The sequence below is a fragment of the Cynocephalus volans genome, chromosome 6, assembly GCF_027409185.1.
Source record: "Cynocephalus volans isolate mCynVol1 chromosome 6, mCynVol1.pri, whole genome shotgun sequence".
Taxonomy (NCBI): Eukaryota; Metazoa; Chordata; class Mammalia; order Dermoptera; family Cynocephalidae; genus Cynocephalus; species Cynocephalus volans.
Window position 1 is genome coordinate 46375588 of NC_084465.1, and position 16661 is coordinate 46392248.

A 16661-nucleotide genomic window follows, 5' to 3' on the forward strand; every position below is an offset into this window, starting at 1 on the left:
AAGCATGGGGGATAAGGCCCCTTTGTACATTCTCTACTCTTCTCCAAGATGAGATGTTTGTTTTAGCACTAAACTCCTGAACCCTATGCCCTGTGTTTCTCGTGTTCACAAAGGAATAATTCCAAGGATGGAAATTCCAAACAAAGCAGAAGACGGGAATGTGTGGCAGTGAGTCAGGTAAATATTCTAGAAAATGGGGTTTTCTGGTCCTCCTCATTTGTCCAGCCATTTACAACTGGGCCATCCTGGTCTTTGATACAGTCCAGGGATGCTTGCACACTGCTTTTCTGGAAAGTTAAACTAAATCAGTGTTCCTGACAAATATGTCCCTTGAGAAATTATCCCCAAAGTCGATTGAAATCTTTATGAAAGGATGTTTATCGAGTCTATTAATGCAGCTAATATTTCTTTACAAATTAATGACTAACATCAGTATGAAGAATTGAAAACACCAAGAAATTTAGCTTTTGATAGTTAATAAAATATAAGATGTATGTATACAATTTCCTAGAATTTTCTGTCCCACATACTGCCTTCCTCAAACTGCACCTATTCCCCAGGGTAGCTGCCTCGAATTCACGAGAGTGTCACAGGAGTTTTCCAGGGAAACACAGCGACATCGTTCAGACATCACGCAAGCTACTAGTTCTGAGGTAGTCCAGTGTCTACGTTAGATTCACTTACCTTCCTTCCAATGATGTCATATCTGTGAAACAATTTCCATAGTTGCTGTGATAAAAAGCAAGAACCAAACAAAAATCAATGTGGAACAAGAAACGAGTGCGGTGGTGTTTTTCTGTTTCCAAGGTTTGAGAACTAGTGTAGCAGCCAATAGGCATCTTAGTAAATAACTGCAGTTATTTTAGGATAAAATATTTTTATTTCTCTTTTTGTGTATTATTTTTCTAAATGGCTTTATTTTAGGACATAAATAATTAAGTCGTTTGGGCCTAACTACTTAAAAAACAGACTCGTTAGGTACTTCTTTTGTCTAGAAACTCTGAAAAAATTACTAGGCACTTAGGGTACTGTGACTGGAGAAAGTTCAGGAACCTCTGCTTAAATGCTATGAAACTAAACATAAACTACATATTATTATTATATCTCACAAAATTTCTATTTCACAAAATAGGTATTTTCACAAAATAGCTATTTCACAAAATTTAAATGAAAAACTTTTTATAAACATTTACTTGGTTATTACAAAAAGTATCTAACTTCCAAATATAAAGAAATTTTTAATTTTTAACCATTTTTTATGGAACTAAATATTGTTAGCCAATGTGTAGGAATTTATAAAGGTAAACACCAAATCCTTAGTTTCAGAAGAATTAATGTTTCCTTCTATCTTTGTTTTCATTCTTCTGTAATTGAAGGCATTATAAACTTATAGGCAACGTGCCTCGTAATTAGTTGCCAAGTAATTAATTTCTATGGAAATTTCTTTTTAGCCTTTTTCATTAATGCACAAATATAGTAAGGAAACTATACTGATATAAGAAGAAACACTTGAGGCAGTGCCAATCAAACCAAAATCTTTTCCAAAATTGCAGTTGCATATTTTGTTTTCAGTACCCAAAGTAGTGCCAATTATTCAAATCAGCTTACTTTATGTAAATTAGTCTCTTCAAAAAACTTCCTTAATTCAGGTAGTTATTAAGTGAAATGGGATTTACCTCAACTAATGTCTGCACAAAGAGGGAAAAGTGTACAGGGGAAATCCTATTACAGCTTCGGCACTCTGGGCTCTCCTTGAATACTTACAACTCCTCCTCTGGCAAGAATAGTGAACAGGGTGTAATTATTTTCTTGACTGTCATTTTTACAGTTCTAATTTGACCCTGCATTTTAAGGAGAAGAGGAAAGACATCCAATGACAGAGCCCTTTTGTCTATACCAGTCTGGCTTAGTAATTAAGAAAATGAAACATCAGTTTTGCCATTAATTTCAAAAGGGACATATTCAAGGAAACCTGTAGTCTTGTGGAAAATACAGATTTTCCAACTGGCCTGTCTCACTGCTCAAAATCAAAATCATTTTTCTTAGAAAATGGACTTCCAGGATGGATGTTTTCTGTCCCATTAAATAGCAATGTACTAAAAAAAAAAAAAAAAAAAAAAAAGAATTTTTTTTAAAAAATCAGACCTCTGAAGAAGATTTACAATCTTGGAACATAAATCAAACATGGGTTTTATAGTACCAAACTGAAGAAGTTTAACCAGGAGATGATGGTGAGTTTTAATGTCTCTTTTTTAAGAATCCCCAATTGTTACTTATCATAATTAAAGAACAGCCTAAGAGAAAGCTACTGAGGTTTGGAACCAAATCCACAGTCATTAATGATAGACTTACATTCTTTTGTTTATGTTCAGACATTGTATTTGTTAATTTAATACTGATAAACAAAAGTCTTGTCACCTGGAAGGCTGGGAAAATAAGTTCTCATAATGTCCCTTTGAAGGTAGTAGCTCACATCCCATACTCAATAGAAAGTGACACTTAATTTAGCAGATCCTAGTTTTAGGAACCAGGAGAATAAAACTGTCCTGGTAATATAACATCCACAATTGAGGTTGAGCCAGGGTGGAATTCACTTCATCAAAGTGTCACAAGCCCCTAAGTGGGGGGCAGAGGTAGGGTTGGTGCAAGGGGAATTTTGAGGGAAACTATTGGATTTATGTTTTTATAGTTTGCTATTTTTGTTTCTCCAAGACTTCTATTCTGTGAAGTGATTTTTTGTATTACTTTAATACATCTGACAGTTTCTTTTTAGATCCTAAGTGAAAATAAACTTTAAACACATATGAATTTTCATACATACAAGGGTACTTCAAAAAGTTCATGGAAAAATAGAACTAAAAAACAATATGAATCTTTCCATGAACTTTTTGAAGTACCCTCATATATACCATGTTATTGCTAAGTTTCTAGTCTCCGATGAACTCTGCTAAGGCAAAGATAAGATGGTAATTTTGCCTCTCTTTATAATCTATTTATAATGCACTCCAACTTCTGAGTCACTCACAAAACTTGGGTACAAAATCAGAAGAGCTATCCTCTGAAATTAAAGTTTATATTAATTAACATAAAAATGGACAGGATTAGCCTTCTCCACAGTGACCCATGAGAAAAGCGCTTTGAAATGAGTTGTGCAGGAGACTGAGGTGTCTTTAAATCTGCTCTAGGGACTAAATCACTGTAGACCAAGCTATGACCTCAGGTAACCTGCAAGACTACATTTTTTTTAGTAAATACAAACAAAATGATGTGGCAGTCTACATGAAGTTTAGAAAACAAAGTTGAAGAATAATCATTTGTCAGAGTTTGTCAGAGAGACCTGGAGTCTAGATGATACAAGTCACTAGAAATATGTAGTCAGTGGTAAAGCAGGAGTAATTCTCTAGTTTCTGCCACAATCCAAAAGAAATATCCTCCAAGACTACTCAATTTATCTTACCGTGATCTCATGTGTTCATGTTTGCCTCACAATTTCTTGGTTAACAACCTGGATTCCAGGGAAGCTTGATAATGGGAAATGCTAGCTCAGATAAGGGTTTTCTAGCGACAAGAAAGGAAACTCCCCACTGAATATTCATGTTAGCACTTGTTTATGAATAAATCCATGTGACTTGCTAGCCTGAAGTCAATCCCCACAAGCTCATCGTTCCTAAGTGAACTGAGAGCATCAAGTTTCTTGAAACTGGATTCCGGACCCACAGAGATTTCATCAGTCTGCAAAAGAACCCTGCCTGAGTAAATGTGTGAAATAGTAAAGATTAATGCATGGAATACATCATGATACATCTGTGCAAACCCACAGAATGTACAACATCAGGAGTGAACCCTAATGTTAACTTTGGATTTTGAGTGATGATGTGTCAATGTAGTTTCAACAATTGTAACAAATGCATCACACTGGTGAGAGCTGTTGACGGGGACAGGAGGTGTATGACAATTCTTTGTATTTTCCATTCAACTTCGCTGTGAACCTAAAATTTCTCTAAAAACTAAAATCAACTAAAAAAAAAAGTGACACGTGCAAGAGGAGTTCAAAACATACACTTTGGCATCAGAGAACCTAGTAAAAATCCTAACACTGCCCCGCATTGGGTATGGAGGGGTTCATTTACTCTCTCTGAACCTCACATCTTTATCTGTAAAATGGAAGATAGAAATATGTACCTTCAGTGTTGTGAGGGTTAAATGAAAGAACAATGTAAAGCATGTAGCATGGCACCAGGCACATAGTAAGATTTAATGATTGCCGTACTCCACCAAAGTGAATCCTATACCGTTGGGCCTGATTTGGGCTTTATTCTTCATGCAAAAAAGTATAAATCTCACTCTGACTACTCAAAGGGCCTAAGGCAGACAGAGATGAAAGCAAGAGATGGCAGGCTGGAGGACCAGACCACTAGAGAAAAAAAAGTGTTCCCACATAATAAGTTGTTAGGGTCGAAACTATTGCAAAACATATTGACTGTATCGAGATTTCTTATTAATACAATTGATGTAAGCTTTATTATTCTGAGTCTAAAGTGTAATCATTTTGCAGATCAAAAGACAGAATTTTCTTGCAATTAATAATTAATGTCAGAAGGAAGTGATTGTTGCAACAAATAGCAAAGGAAGACACAAAACAGCAATGGAACACAAGAGGATCAAGCAGAATCGGGATGCCGAAGAAACACTTGCAGAGTAACACCTATAACCAAATCTAGCCAAGGCTTTTGCTGATTCATTAATGAGGAAACAGCAGAAGTTAATGTCAGCTTCCATGGAGCCATTACATGAAACGGCACAAGGAAATTAAATGTTTTATGAACTATACAGTATTGTTGAGGACATCACTCACTACATCAAAAAGTGTCCTATTGTCAAAGTACCAGGAATAGTTGTACTTTTCCTAAATAATTTGTGTGCACCTTCAGGATCCTGTGAATATAGTGGTTGTGTTTTCTTCTTCATGATGGCTGCTAGAGAAAACTTGTAGCCTGCCTCTTGCAAGGAAATAGGATATCATAACTACTATTTGTATTTCTATGGATTTTTCTCCTTCTATTACTAGTATTCCCTTTGTCCAAATTCTTTCAATTATTTTTAATTTATTCCAAAAGGATATGCTGTACATATCTTTGCAAAGCATCCTTTTATAATAACAAGTTAAAAATAAAATTTTAATGTGTAAGGAACATTTAGAACATGATCCAAAAAATGAAATGGATGCTATGTGGACAGCTAGGCCCCATTAACATCACTCTCAGCATCGTTGGGTTTTTATTTTTTTCTTTCTCTTGCTGGCCTTGTGTTTCATCTCACATGCACTAGAATTCAGGACATATAGCACAGTATTACACAGCATGATTTATGGCTTTGCTGAGGAAAGGAAAAAGCAAGGGCAGTAAGAAGAGAAGCAAAGTCCTGGGTCCCACTGTTTCTCCCATTGCATCACCAGGATACTCACTGAGGCCAGGGCTCTGCCAGGCCCATGGTGTAGGTTTGCATTCCAGTTCAGGGCCTTGCACTCTGTCATTCTGCCTTCTTTATTGGGCCAACAGTGGGGGAGTGCATAGGCTGCTTGCTTCAGGAAGTCTGTTTTGATGTGCCAGCCCTTTACAGTATTTGCCTAGAAACACCAGCTGCCCCATTTCTGGAGACTTTGGGGCCTATGAGATGTTACCCTCCCCCAGCTGGAGAAAGGACGTCCATGGTTCCATGTGATGTTGAGTTTGGTACAGCCCCACTTCCACCCTCCACTGGGAGAAGGGTTCCTCCAGAGCCTGGCTGGTTCATTGTCCAGGCCAACCTTAGTGAACCTGAGGGTCATTGCAGTCACTTCTGCTTGTTACCTCAGTTGTCTTTGTCTCCAGTGGAGGCGGCAGGAAGGCCCAGATGTGTAGTATTTGTCAATTTCCATGGTATAAATAAACCCATCATGGTCGATTTCAAGCTGCCAAGATGCCATCAACAAAGAGTTGGGAAGAATTGTGCAGCAGCACCTCATGAGTTGTATTTCCCACCCCCAGACACACAAATTTAAGTTACTTCAAGATCATAGGTAATCATAAAATGGAGTAAAATAATTAGAAAGTAACACATTTTGAGTACTACCTGTATTTTTAATTTATTTACTTATAAGTTCATATCATATAATTTTTTTTTTTTTTTTTTTTTCTGTCAGGGCAGTTCCACTTTATTGCCATTGCACTGCAATTTATATAAGCAAGCAAGTAGGTGCTTTCCATGAACTAACCAATCAATTAAAGGATCACACGGGCATGCATTTTGTGCTAACATGTTGAGCATAGCAATCACACAGGGTTCACGAGTGTGGAAATACTGGAGGACCAATAAAAACCTTTTGGAGCTATCTTGGGTTACACCTCCCGTACTTCCCATGGGCGCCATATTCATCCTCCACCCATAGGCACCATGTGGCTCACAGATAATGTTTGCTCCTAAAAATGGACCCAACACTTATTTTATCAATAACCAAGAAAACAGTGTAACATTTCCAACTCCAGTAGTTCATATTACATACAAATTTAGAATTTTTAGGTTTTCTTGGTAAATTAAAGCTTTTATCATTGCAAAATATCCTTCAGTATCTCTTGCTATACATCTTGACTTAAGGGCTACTTTGTTATACTAGCTCTCTTTCTTTAGATCCCATGATGTATCTTTTTCATCCTTTTACTTTCAAATATTCTTTACTCCTCAGTTTAATGTTTATCTCTTGTAAGCAGCATTTAGGTGCATTTATTTTTATCCAGTCTGAAAAGATTTGTCTTAGAATTAAAACATTTATTCATTATAGAGAATATAAATATCTTTTTTTTTTATTTTGTCGATATACATATACATTGTAGCTGATTATTGCTCCCCATCACCAAAACCTCCCTCCCTTCTCCCGCCCCCCCTGCCCCCCAACAATGTCCTTTCTGTTTGCTTGTTGTATCAACTTCAAATAATTGTGGTTGTTATATCTTCTTCCCCCCCACCAGTTTTTTTTGTGTGTGTGTGTGTGTCTGTGTGTGTGTGTGTGTGTGTGTGTGTGTGTGTGTGTGTGTGTGAATTTATATATTAATTTTTAGCTCCCACCAATAAGTGAGAACATGTGGTATTTCTCTTTCTGTGCCTGACTCGTTTCACTTAATATAATTCTCTCAAGGTCCATCCATGTTGTTGCAAATGGCAGTATTTCATTCGTTTTTATAGCTGAGTAGTATTCCATTGTGTAGATGTACCACATTTTCCGTATCCATTCATCTGATGATGGGCATTTGGGCTGGTTCCAACTCTTGGCTATTGTAAAGAGTGCTGCGATGAACATTGGGGAACAGGTATACCTTCGACTTGATGATTTCCATTCCTCTGGGTATATTCCCAACAGTGGGATAGCTGGGTCGTATGGTAGATCTATCTGCAATTGTTTGAGGAACCTCCATACCATTTTCCATAGAGGCTGCACCATTTTGCAGTCCCACCAACAATGTATGAGAGTTCCTTTTTCTCCGCAGCCTCACCAGCATTTATCATTCATAGTCTTTTGGATTTTAGCCATCCTAACTGGGGTTAGATGGTATCTCAATGTGGTTTTGATTTGCATTTGGCGGATGCTGAGTGATGTTGAGCATTTTTTCATATGTCTGTTGGCCATTTGTATATCTTCCTTAGAGAAATGCCTACTTAGTTAGCTCTTTTGCCCATTTTTTAATTGGGTTGCTTGTTTTCTTCTTGTAAAGTTGTTTGAGTTCCTTATATATTCTGGATATTAATCCTTTGTCAGATGTATATTTTGCAAATATTTTCTCCCACTCTGTTGGTTGTCTTTTAACTCTGTTAATTGTTTCTTTTGCTGTGCAGAAGCTTTTTAGTTTGATATAATCCCATTTGTTTATTTTTCCTTTGGTTGCCCGTGCTTTTGGGGTCGTATTCATGAAGTCTGTGCCCAGTCCTATTTCCTGAAGTGTTTCTCCTATGTTTTCTTTAAGAAGTTTTATTGTTTCAGGGTGTATATTTAAATCCTTAATCCATTTTGAGTTGATTTTAGTATATGGTGAGAGGTATGGATCTAGTTTCATTCTCCTGCATATGGATATCCAGTTATCCCAGCACCATTTGCTGAAGAGGCAGTCCCTTCCCCAGTGAATAGGCTTGGTGCCTTTGTCAAAGATCAGATGGCAGTAAGTGTGTGGGTTGATTTCTGGATTCTCTATTCTATTCCATTGGTCTGTGTGTCTGTTTTTATGCCAGTACCATACTGTTTTGGTTATTATAGCTTTGTAGTATAGCTTAAAGTCAGGTAGTGTTATGCCTCCAGCTTTATTTTTTTTGCTCAGCATTGCTTTGGCTATGCGTGGTCTTTTATTGTTCCATATAAATGTCTGAATAGTTTTTTCCATTTCTGAGAAAAATGTCTTTGGAATTTTGATGGGGATTGCATTGAATTTGTATATCACTTTGGGTAGTATGGACATTTTCACTATTATCATACAATTTTTAATAATGGCTATGCTTAATAACAAATTCACAAAATTCACAGAAATATGAGAATTAGCTCTCAGAAGCTGGTTCCAGCATACCACTGTTTGGTTTTTTGGGTTTTTTTTTTTTTAAGCCTTATTGAGATATAATTGATATACAAAAAAATTACACATATTAAATGTATATACATTTTTATGAGTTTGGACATATACATCCATATACCTGTGACATCATCACTGTGGTTAAGGCACTAATCAGATTCAACACTGCCAAAAACTTCCTTGTGTTCTTTTGGGGGTGTGGGTAAGAACACTTAACATGAGAACTATCCTGTTAACATATTTTAAAGTCCATAATATCATAATGTTAACTGTAGGAACTATGCTGTACAGCAGATTTCTGGAACTTAACCATCCTGTATAACTGAAATTCTCTACACCTTGTTTCATAAAGATTCACTAAAATTCTACTGATATCTCAGTGCTGCTTAGCAATTTTTTAAATCTTTTTTTGTTTGTTTGTTTTTTACAACGATTTAGCAACAAAAAGAAGACATTAATACCCAGATTACAAAGAATGATTTGCACTACCCCTTACTGTCAATCTCACTTAGCACAGAAAGCCTGGGAGAGTTCCACAAATTTTAGTGTAATACAACTGATATGTAAATATGGGATGATCTAACAGCCTTTGTTTACACATTTTTTTTATATACACCATTTTTTGAAAAGCATAGAAAGAAATAGCTAGAAAAGCAGAAGAAAAATGACAGTCATATATTTTTCATTCCCTAAAATACTTTTCTTTTATCATCTAATACAGATTTCAATATTTGTTCATTACCTCTGCAGTCAAAAATAAGAGCTGGTGTTTCTAGAACTCATAGTCTAGCAAGCAGTTCTTATTAATTCACAATAAAAAGTCACTGAATGAGTGCTTCCGCAGAAGTGACTAATATTGGGTGGGAAATAGTTTCTTAAGCAACAGCAATTGTAATTGAACAGTATTTTGTAGTTTACATAAACTCTCTTATTTACTCTTCCCTAGAACCCAGAAAACTGGGTCTTATTTTCATAAGTATTCTGTCTGTTGGAAAATAGAGGCATCTGCAATGATTTACCCAAAACCACACAATCTAGTCTCTTCTCCTACCTGCCTTTCCTCTTTCCTTTTCTTCTTTTCAAAAACATTTTTTGGGTAGTGTGTCAGTCTTCTTGGGCTGCTATAACAAAATACCACAGACTGGATGGCTTAAGCAATAGAAATTTATTTTCTCACAGTTCTGGAGGCTAGAAGTTCAAGATCAATGTGAGGTCAGGGTTGGTTTCTTGTAAGACCTCTCTTCCTGGCTTGTAGACGACTGCCTTCCTTTTGTGTCCTCACGTCAGCTTTCCTCTGTGTGTGCATGGGAGAAAGGGAGAGAGAGATCTGATCTCTGGTCCTCTTCTTATAAGGACACTAGTCCTATTGGATTAGGGCCCCACACTTATGTCCTCATTTAACCATAATTACCTCCTTGAAGGTCTTATCTCCAAATACAGTCATATTGGGAGTTAGAGCCTCAACATATAAATTTTGTGGGGAAACTGTTTGGCCATACACATAGCTATATGTGGCAGACACTAAATTAGGGCTGGAAATTCAGTGACAAACAAAAAAGACCTGGTCCCCAACTTCACAAAGTTTACGACGTATTAGGGAGAACCAACACTGAGTACATCCCTGCTTCCACACGTGTTACATGACTGATACAAGGCATGGTGTTCACCCCCGTCTTCTTCATACCATGATTTTTAAAAAGAAACAAGAAATCTTTTTATGTACCTTTAATAGGATAAACTTCAGACCACCTTGTGTCTGATTTGTATGTCTTTAAATTTGTGGAGACTGAGTTGATACAAGAATGGTGGGTGGGGTCCTCCTGAAGGTAGAAGGGTTGGGCCAAAACTTGTCAGCAGGAGTGCCACGTTACAGTGGCGACGGGCAAGGAGGCTTTCTGTGAATTCTGTGGAGGGAGTGCTGTGCCTCTTTCTCCCATCAAGACTAATGGGCAGCAGAAAAGCTTTCTCTTTTCATGAGTACCAAAATCAAGAGCTATTATATTTAAGAAGCCTCTGATGTTAAGCTGAAGCAAATTCACAACTGTTGCAGAAAATTTTTAAAAAGAACAGATAGAACTGGACTCAACAGCCTCACAGCCCTCTGAGTCTGTGATTCTGTGTCACCTTCCCACAGTGCAAATGGAGGTTAAAAAAAAAAAAAAGGGAGAGAAGACAAAAACATTCTAAGACCTTTTGCTTAATGATATGCAAATGAAACAGTTACTAGGTCGCCAAGCACCACGGATGCTAATTCTGCAGTGTTCCTTGAATCCATTCTCCGCTTCCCAGCTGGTGGAAGCTTCATATTGAATTAGATATCATATCAGCTCTGAGTCAGACAAATCTGGTTTCTGCTTCTGTCGCCAGTGCTAACTAGTTTTATGAGCTTGAGCAAAAGACCTAGTCTCTCTGTGCCTTGGTTTCCTCAACTGTGAAAATTAAAATAATCATGCCATGCTAAGCTCTCTCAAGTTCAAGAAAGAGAGAGATGGTCCAGTTATCTCAGTATATTGTAAAGATATTATATAAGCTATGATAAAGATAAACAGGAAGAAAAGGAAACTCTCTCTCTGTCACCACCCAGATAACCAGGACACTGTTGATCGTGATTCAGAACAGGGCAGGTGCTGCTCTGATGACCCACTGGGACTCAAATTCTTTGATTCAGAGATGCAAATTCAGTACTCTACCCTGGCTGCTCTGCCAAAATGGTGAGTCTCTTTCTTTCTCACTTTCTGCTATTTTTTCTCCACCTGCTTCTTTCTCTTCTATACCAATTAACATCTCTCTACTCTCCACATTATGACTCCTGCTAACCTCCTACTTCCATTGCCTTCTTTCTATTGCCTTTTCTATGTGTATTTCTCTTCCTCTGCCCCCACTGCCCACTGCACCCTTTTCTGTGTGTTCCATTTTTAAGCTGCCTAGGAGACAGGGTTGGGTCAAATTACTACTGCTCTTAATAGAACTCTGTCTCTGATACAGAATTTGATGCCTGTCCCTTGTGGACCACTGAACAGCCCGGATGGCTGCCTTGGTGACTGACACTCCTCCTCGATACACTCAAACCTGGCTAAAGTGGTCAGGTCACTGGGGACAAAGCACAGTTACATCTGTATAGAGAACTTATTCATAGAGAGCTGTTGACAAGGCAGGCACTCTGAGTTCTCAGAAAGGAGTGGCGTAACTGAACACTCACTCACATGGCCTGCCCAGCACAGCTGTTCATGAGGATAGATGTACAGCTGCTTGTCTAGTGCTGGCATGTAGCTGATGTTCAGTAAATCTCGGCCCCCCCTCTTTTATGCCCATTGCTACTCCCCTGGTGCAGGCCTCAGTTCTCCCTCACAACTGAATAGGTTCCCCCAAGTCTTCCTGCCTCCGCTGTCTTCTCTCCTCAAATTCATCTCCCACACCTCTATCATAGTTATTTATAGAGCCCAAGTGGAGTTATTCACTTATTTTAACATATTTAACATGAATTGAGTCTTTAGCATGTGCTAGACACTGTCTTTAGATGATGGAAATACAGAAATTAATAAGGTACGTGTCTATCCTCAAGGGGCTCAAAGAACGGTGGAGAAAGCCAATCATCATAAATATATACTGTAAAAGGTTCATTGGAGGAAAAGAAAAGAACAACAAATTCTTCCCTAGTCAGCAAACAAGTAACAAGTGAGTCTTGAGGAATACGGCAGCTCAGAAAATGCTCCAGAAGTTCATTTCACAAAGAGGACCAGGTCATGAAGAGTTTACAACTCTCAAGCGAGGAATCAGAGCATTGTGAGCATTGTGGGCCAAAGAGGCAAAACAGTACTTTTAGGAGATGTTAATAGGGGCAAATGTAAAAAAAAAAAAATTATTCCATAATCCATTGGTCCAGGAAATGCTGGGTTAAATAAAGTAAACAATGACTAGCAGGTTTCTTTACTGTAGGATTTATTAGAACTTTTAATGTGCAAGTGTGTATTGTGAATCTCCAAGAATTTGATGAATGAGAATTTGATGTAGGACATTTTCCAAACTTACATGACCTGGAATCTATATTCCCATGGAACACCAGACAGGACATGCTATTAAACCTATTCTAGGATATGAGGTTGTTGTCTGAGGAGTTATGGAGGAGTTTCAGCAGGAGAGTGAAGTGAACAAAATCTACTTGCAGATCTCAATATTCTAAAAAATGAAGTGCACCCTCTTTGTCCTGACCTCCCACCTTGACCCATCCTGCCTTTTCAGCCCCACCTCCTAACGCGCTCCCTCCATGTTCTCCACACCCTGCACAGACAACACTGTATTTTCCCTATGCATGTTTTATATCCCCTTGCTTCCGAGTTCTTGAACAACCTCCTTTTGAAATTCTACTCATCTTTCAGCGTCTATCTCAAAGATATCTTCAGTAAAGTGTTTCATGATGCCCAAAACAGTGTGGATACAAACTTGTCTGCACACCCTTTGTGTGTTGTGTATGTTTCTAGTTAGCCCTTATTTCGTTCTATCTTGTCCAATAGACGGCAGTGTTCATGTGTAATGGGAGCAAGCTGGGGGTGGGGACACTGGTCACTACTTGCCAAAACCACCCATGTGCTGGTTCCAAATTTTCCCTTCTATGTTACTACTTCCTCTTTGAGTTTTAAGATAAACCCTCCCCCCACCTATCTCCCCTACACACATCACACACTCACACAGCAGAGTTTTCCAAATTTCTCTCAGGCCACACAAATGTGCAGAATAATTTCAGCTTCTTTATTTTGTCTGTAACCAATCTAATCTTCCTCATTAGCACCCACATGCTGAGTGGTGATAGAAACTGAGTTTATTTATCTCTTGAAAATTAATCTAATTCTCTCTAGAGAACTCAGTCTTTTTTGGATAAATGTCCAGTCTTTCAGATGCCCTCTCTTTCTCTTCTGTTCCTCAAAAGGACAGCTAGGTATAAGAAGCGTGTTTTCTGTGTCCTCCTGACATTAAGGAGAGGAAGTCTGGGATTTACATTCTCCATCCTTATGCTTTTCTGTGAACTGGCGATCACAAAAGTGTCCTTGGGTCTATTCCTGGGCATTCTGCTGACATTTGCTATTAAATTTGGCAGCTGGTGGGATTCATGGCCTGACTTCTTTCAGTTTTGTTAAGGCCCCTTGATCTGATTGAAGCCCACGTTATCTCTCATTGAGAGATAATTTCCTCTTCTCCTCTGCCCTCCAGGGCCTGCAAGAAAATCTGGGACTCTTTCCAAGTGGGATTAGAATGAAAGGCAGGCTGGGACAGCAGAAATAAATATGAGGCACAAGGTAGCTGCTCAGTAAAAATGGGAATGAAGGGCTCCACAAGGAATAAAATCACTTTTATAAGTTTTAATTTTATCAGTGCCTATGATATTGTTTGAAAGAAGCTCTGCTATAAATTATAATATAAACTTTACCCAAGGACTTCAATGTTTCTTATAAGCATGTTAACATATACAGATTTGATTTCTTCCTTATTTTAGCTTATCATCATCACCATCCAAGAATATCATTTTAGCAGGAGCGAGTTCTCTACCTTCAAATACTTTAAATCCTAAGGAAAATATCATGGTATAGATCTAAAAACGAGGAACAAGCAAGAGCATCGTCTTAGCAGGAGCAAGGCCCCTACTCTCAGATACTGTAAATTTTAAGAAAAATAATCTACAGATATACAATGAGGAACAAGTAGACAAGAACATTTGAACAAAAAACTACCTTTAAATTGAAAACAATCAATTATGTTTCAATAAATAAAAATAAAAAATGAATTGGGAAATAAACTGAGGACATCACAGTGGGAAGGCTGAGAGATAGAAAGTGTCCACAGGTGACATGAGGGGAGAGAAAGTGTCAGGGAGGTGGGCTGTGGAACTTAGGAAATGTAGGATCAGAAAAGCTCTCTCATTAGTTATTATTCCTAAAGGCAACAATGCAGTGTTATTTAAAGAAAATTAAGTATCTTTAAGGGTGACCTTAAACTCTTCTCCAAATATTAAACTGTTTAAATGGATTCCAAATTGATAGAGTCTCTTAAATAGTTTCCTAAAACATAGGTTCGTATTAAAGAAAATGAAAGAATAAAGAAAATTCAACTACTTTAATATGTTGATTGCATCTGTTCTCAATCTTCTATATTAGTTTACTAGTCAGAGATTGGCTTCCAGTTTCTGTTCATTGTGTGTGTGTGTGTGTGTGTGTGTGTGTGTGTGTGTGTGTGTGTGTGTGTGTGTGTATATATATATATTTTTTTTTTTTTTTTTTTTTGGTGGCTGGCTGGTCTGGGGATCCGAATCCTTGACCTTGGTGTTATAACAAACACCACATTCTAATCAACTCAGCTAACTGGCCAACCCAGGTTTCTGTTCATTGTGACATTAGCAGAATGTCACACTTGCTATTTAAGGTGAAAGAGAAATCCAGATAGCTTTTAATATATGAGCAATCAATTATCTAGTGGATAGTACTGGATGTTGGATGGGGAAATAGGGTGGATTAGGTATCAGTAGTGGGTCAAAAGAAGGTAGGAGCTTTAGATACTTTCCTTCCTGGAAATATCCTGCAAGACTTGATTTAAAAAAAGAAAAAAACAAGAAAGAAAGAATATTTTATATCTAAAACAGAGTCAAGAGTTCATTGGTTTATTTCTTTTTATTTCTTTTTTTAAGTAAAGTCTTCCCAGAAGATCGCTGCACCACGTAAGTATGAAGCCGACCATTGAATACTCCATCACTCCAAATACCATTTCTTTTCCTCTGGAAGGTGTTGAAAGGTTCATTGAATCCAATGACTCAATTGGAAGCTTTTATAATGCATTTTATATGACACACAATTTATCTAGGTTTTAAAAATGCATTGGAAGAATGCCTTTGTACATTTCAATGACTCAGAGAGCCCCAGTTACTTTAGGTTATATGGATATTGTGCTACAACCTGCCTGCTTAACTATAAACTTTTATCTCCAATTAACTTCTGCTTATGATCTATTTAAACTCTCAGAGTAGGTGGGAGAGGTAGGGAGTCAGAGAGAGGCAAAGGGTCCCTCCTGGAATCAGGCAGATCTCAATTCCATAATAGGTATCAAAGGACAAGGAGGCCAACAAAAGCTGCAGAAAGTAGGGGGTCTTGCCTTCTTCAAGCCTCTGCTGAGCCTGGGTGGCCATGAGCTGGCATGTTGAGCTGAAAAATGGAAACAATCCAGGTGGGCAAAGCAACAAAGAGAAAAAGCCTGGCCAGCGCTCCCCAGACTCAGCAAGCGCTGGCCCCACATGACCACCAGGAGTCAGGATCAGCAGAAGATCCAAACCACAGAGAGGCATTCATTAGCACAAATGAGGACAGGGACATAAATAAATCCTAGAGCCTCACAAGTGTGTTCATGTCAGCTGGGGGAAGGCAGTATGAAAAAGACAATGGATAGTTGATCCAATAGTAAGAGAGCTGAGGTCAGCTATCAGTGAAGCCAAAGAAACTGGGGAAGACAAGATATCACCTCCCAAAGTGAACTGTGTCCACAGTGCTTGCAGATCGGCATTACCTTTCTACAAAAGTGGAGAACTTCCCTTAGTATGCCTACCAAGAATTGATTCCTTCTTTCTTAAGGAAACCACATCTTCTTGATAATGTGGACATTTAACATGCTAAATTCGACAACAATTTAATTGGCACCTTTAGCTCTGGATTTCCCTTCCAGAAAGATGATGTCAGACCCTGCTGGGTGCTTGTTCTGGGTTGACTAATTCCACTTAGAAGTGTGGTATGATGGTCTGCTGCTAAGTCGTGCCATCCATCCCTCCTCGTGGTGCCCCGTGGCCTCTGTGTCCTGGGCCCCTGCATAAAACAGACATAAAGGAAATATCCAACAATTTCAGTTCATAGACCCTCATCAAAGAGTTCATGATCTGGTTCGGGCTGACACCCCTAACTGCACATTGGAGTCACCTAGAGACCTTCTGCAAAACAACCAGAGTCTGGGTTACAGTTCGGATGTGGATATTTTTTAGAAGCTCCCAGAGGAGTCTAATATGCAGCTAGGGTTGGGATGAGTGTCAAACCGAAAGCATTACAC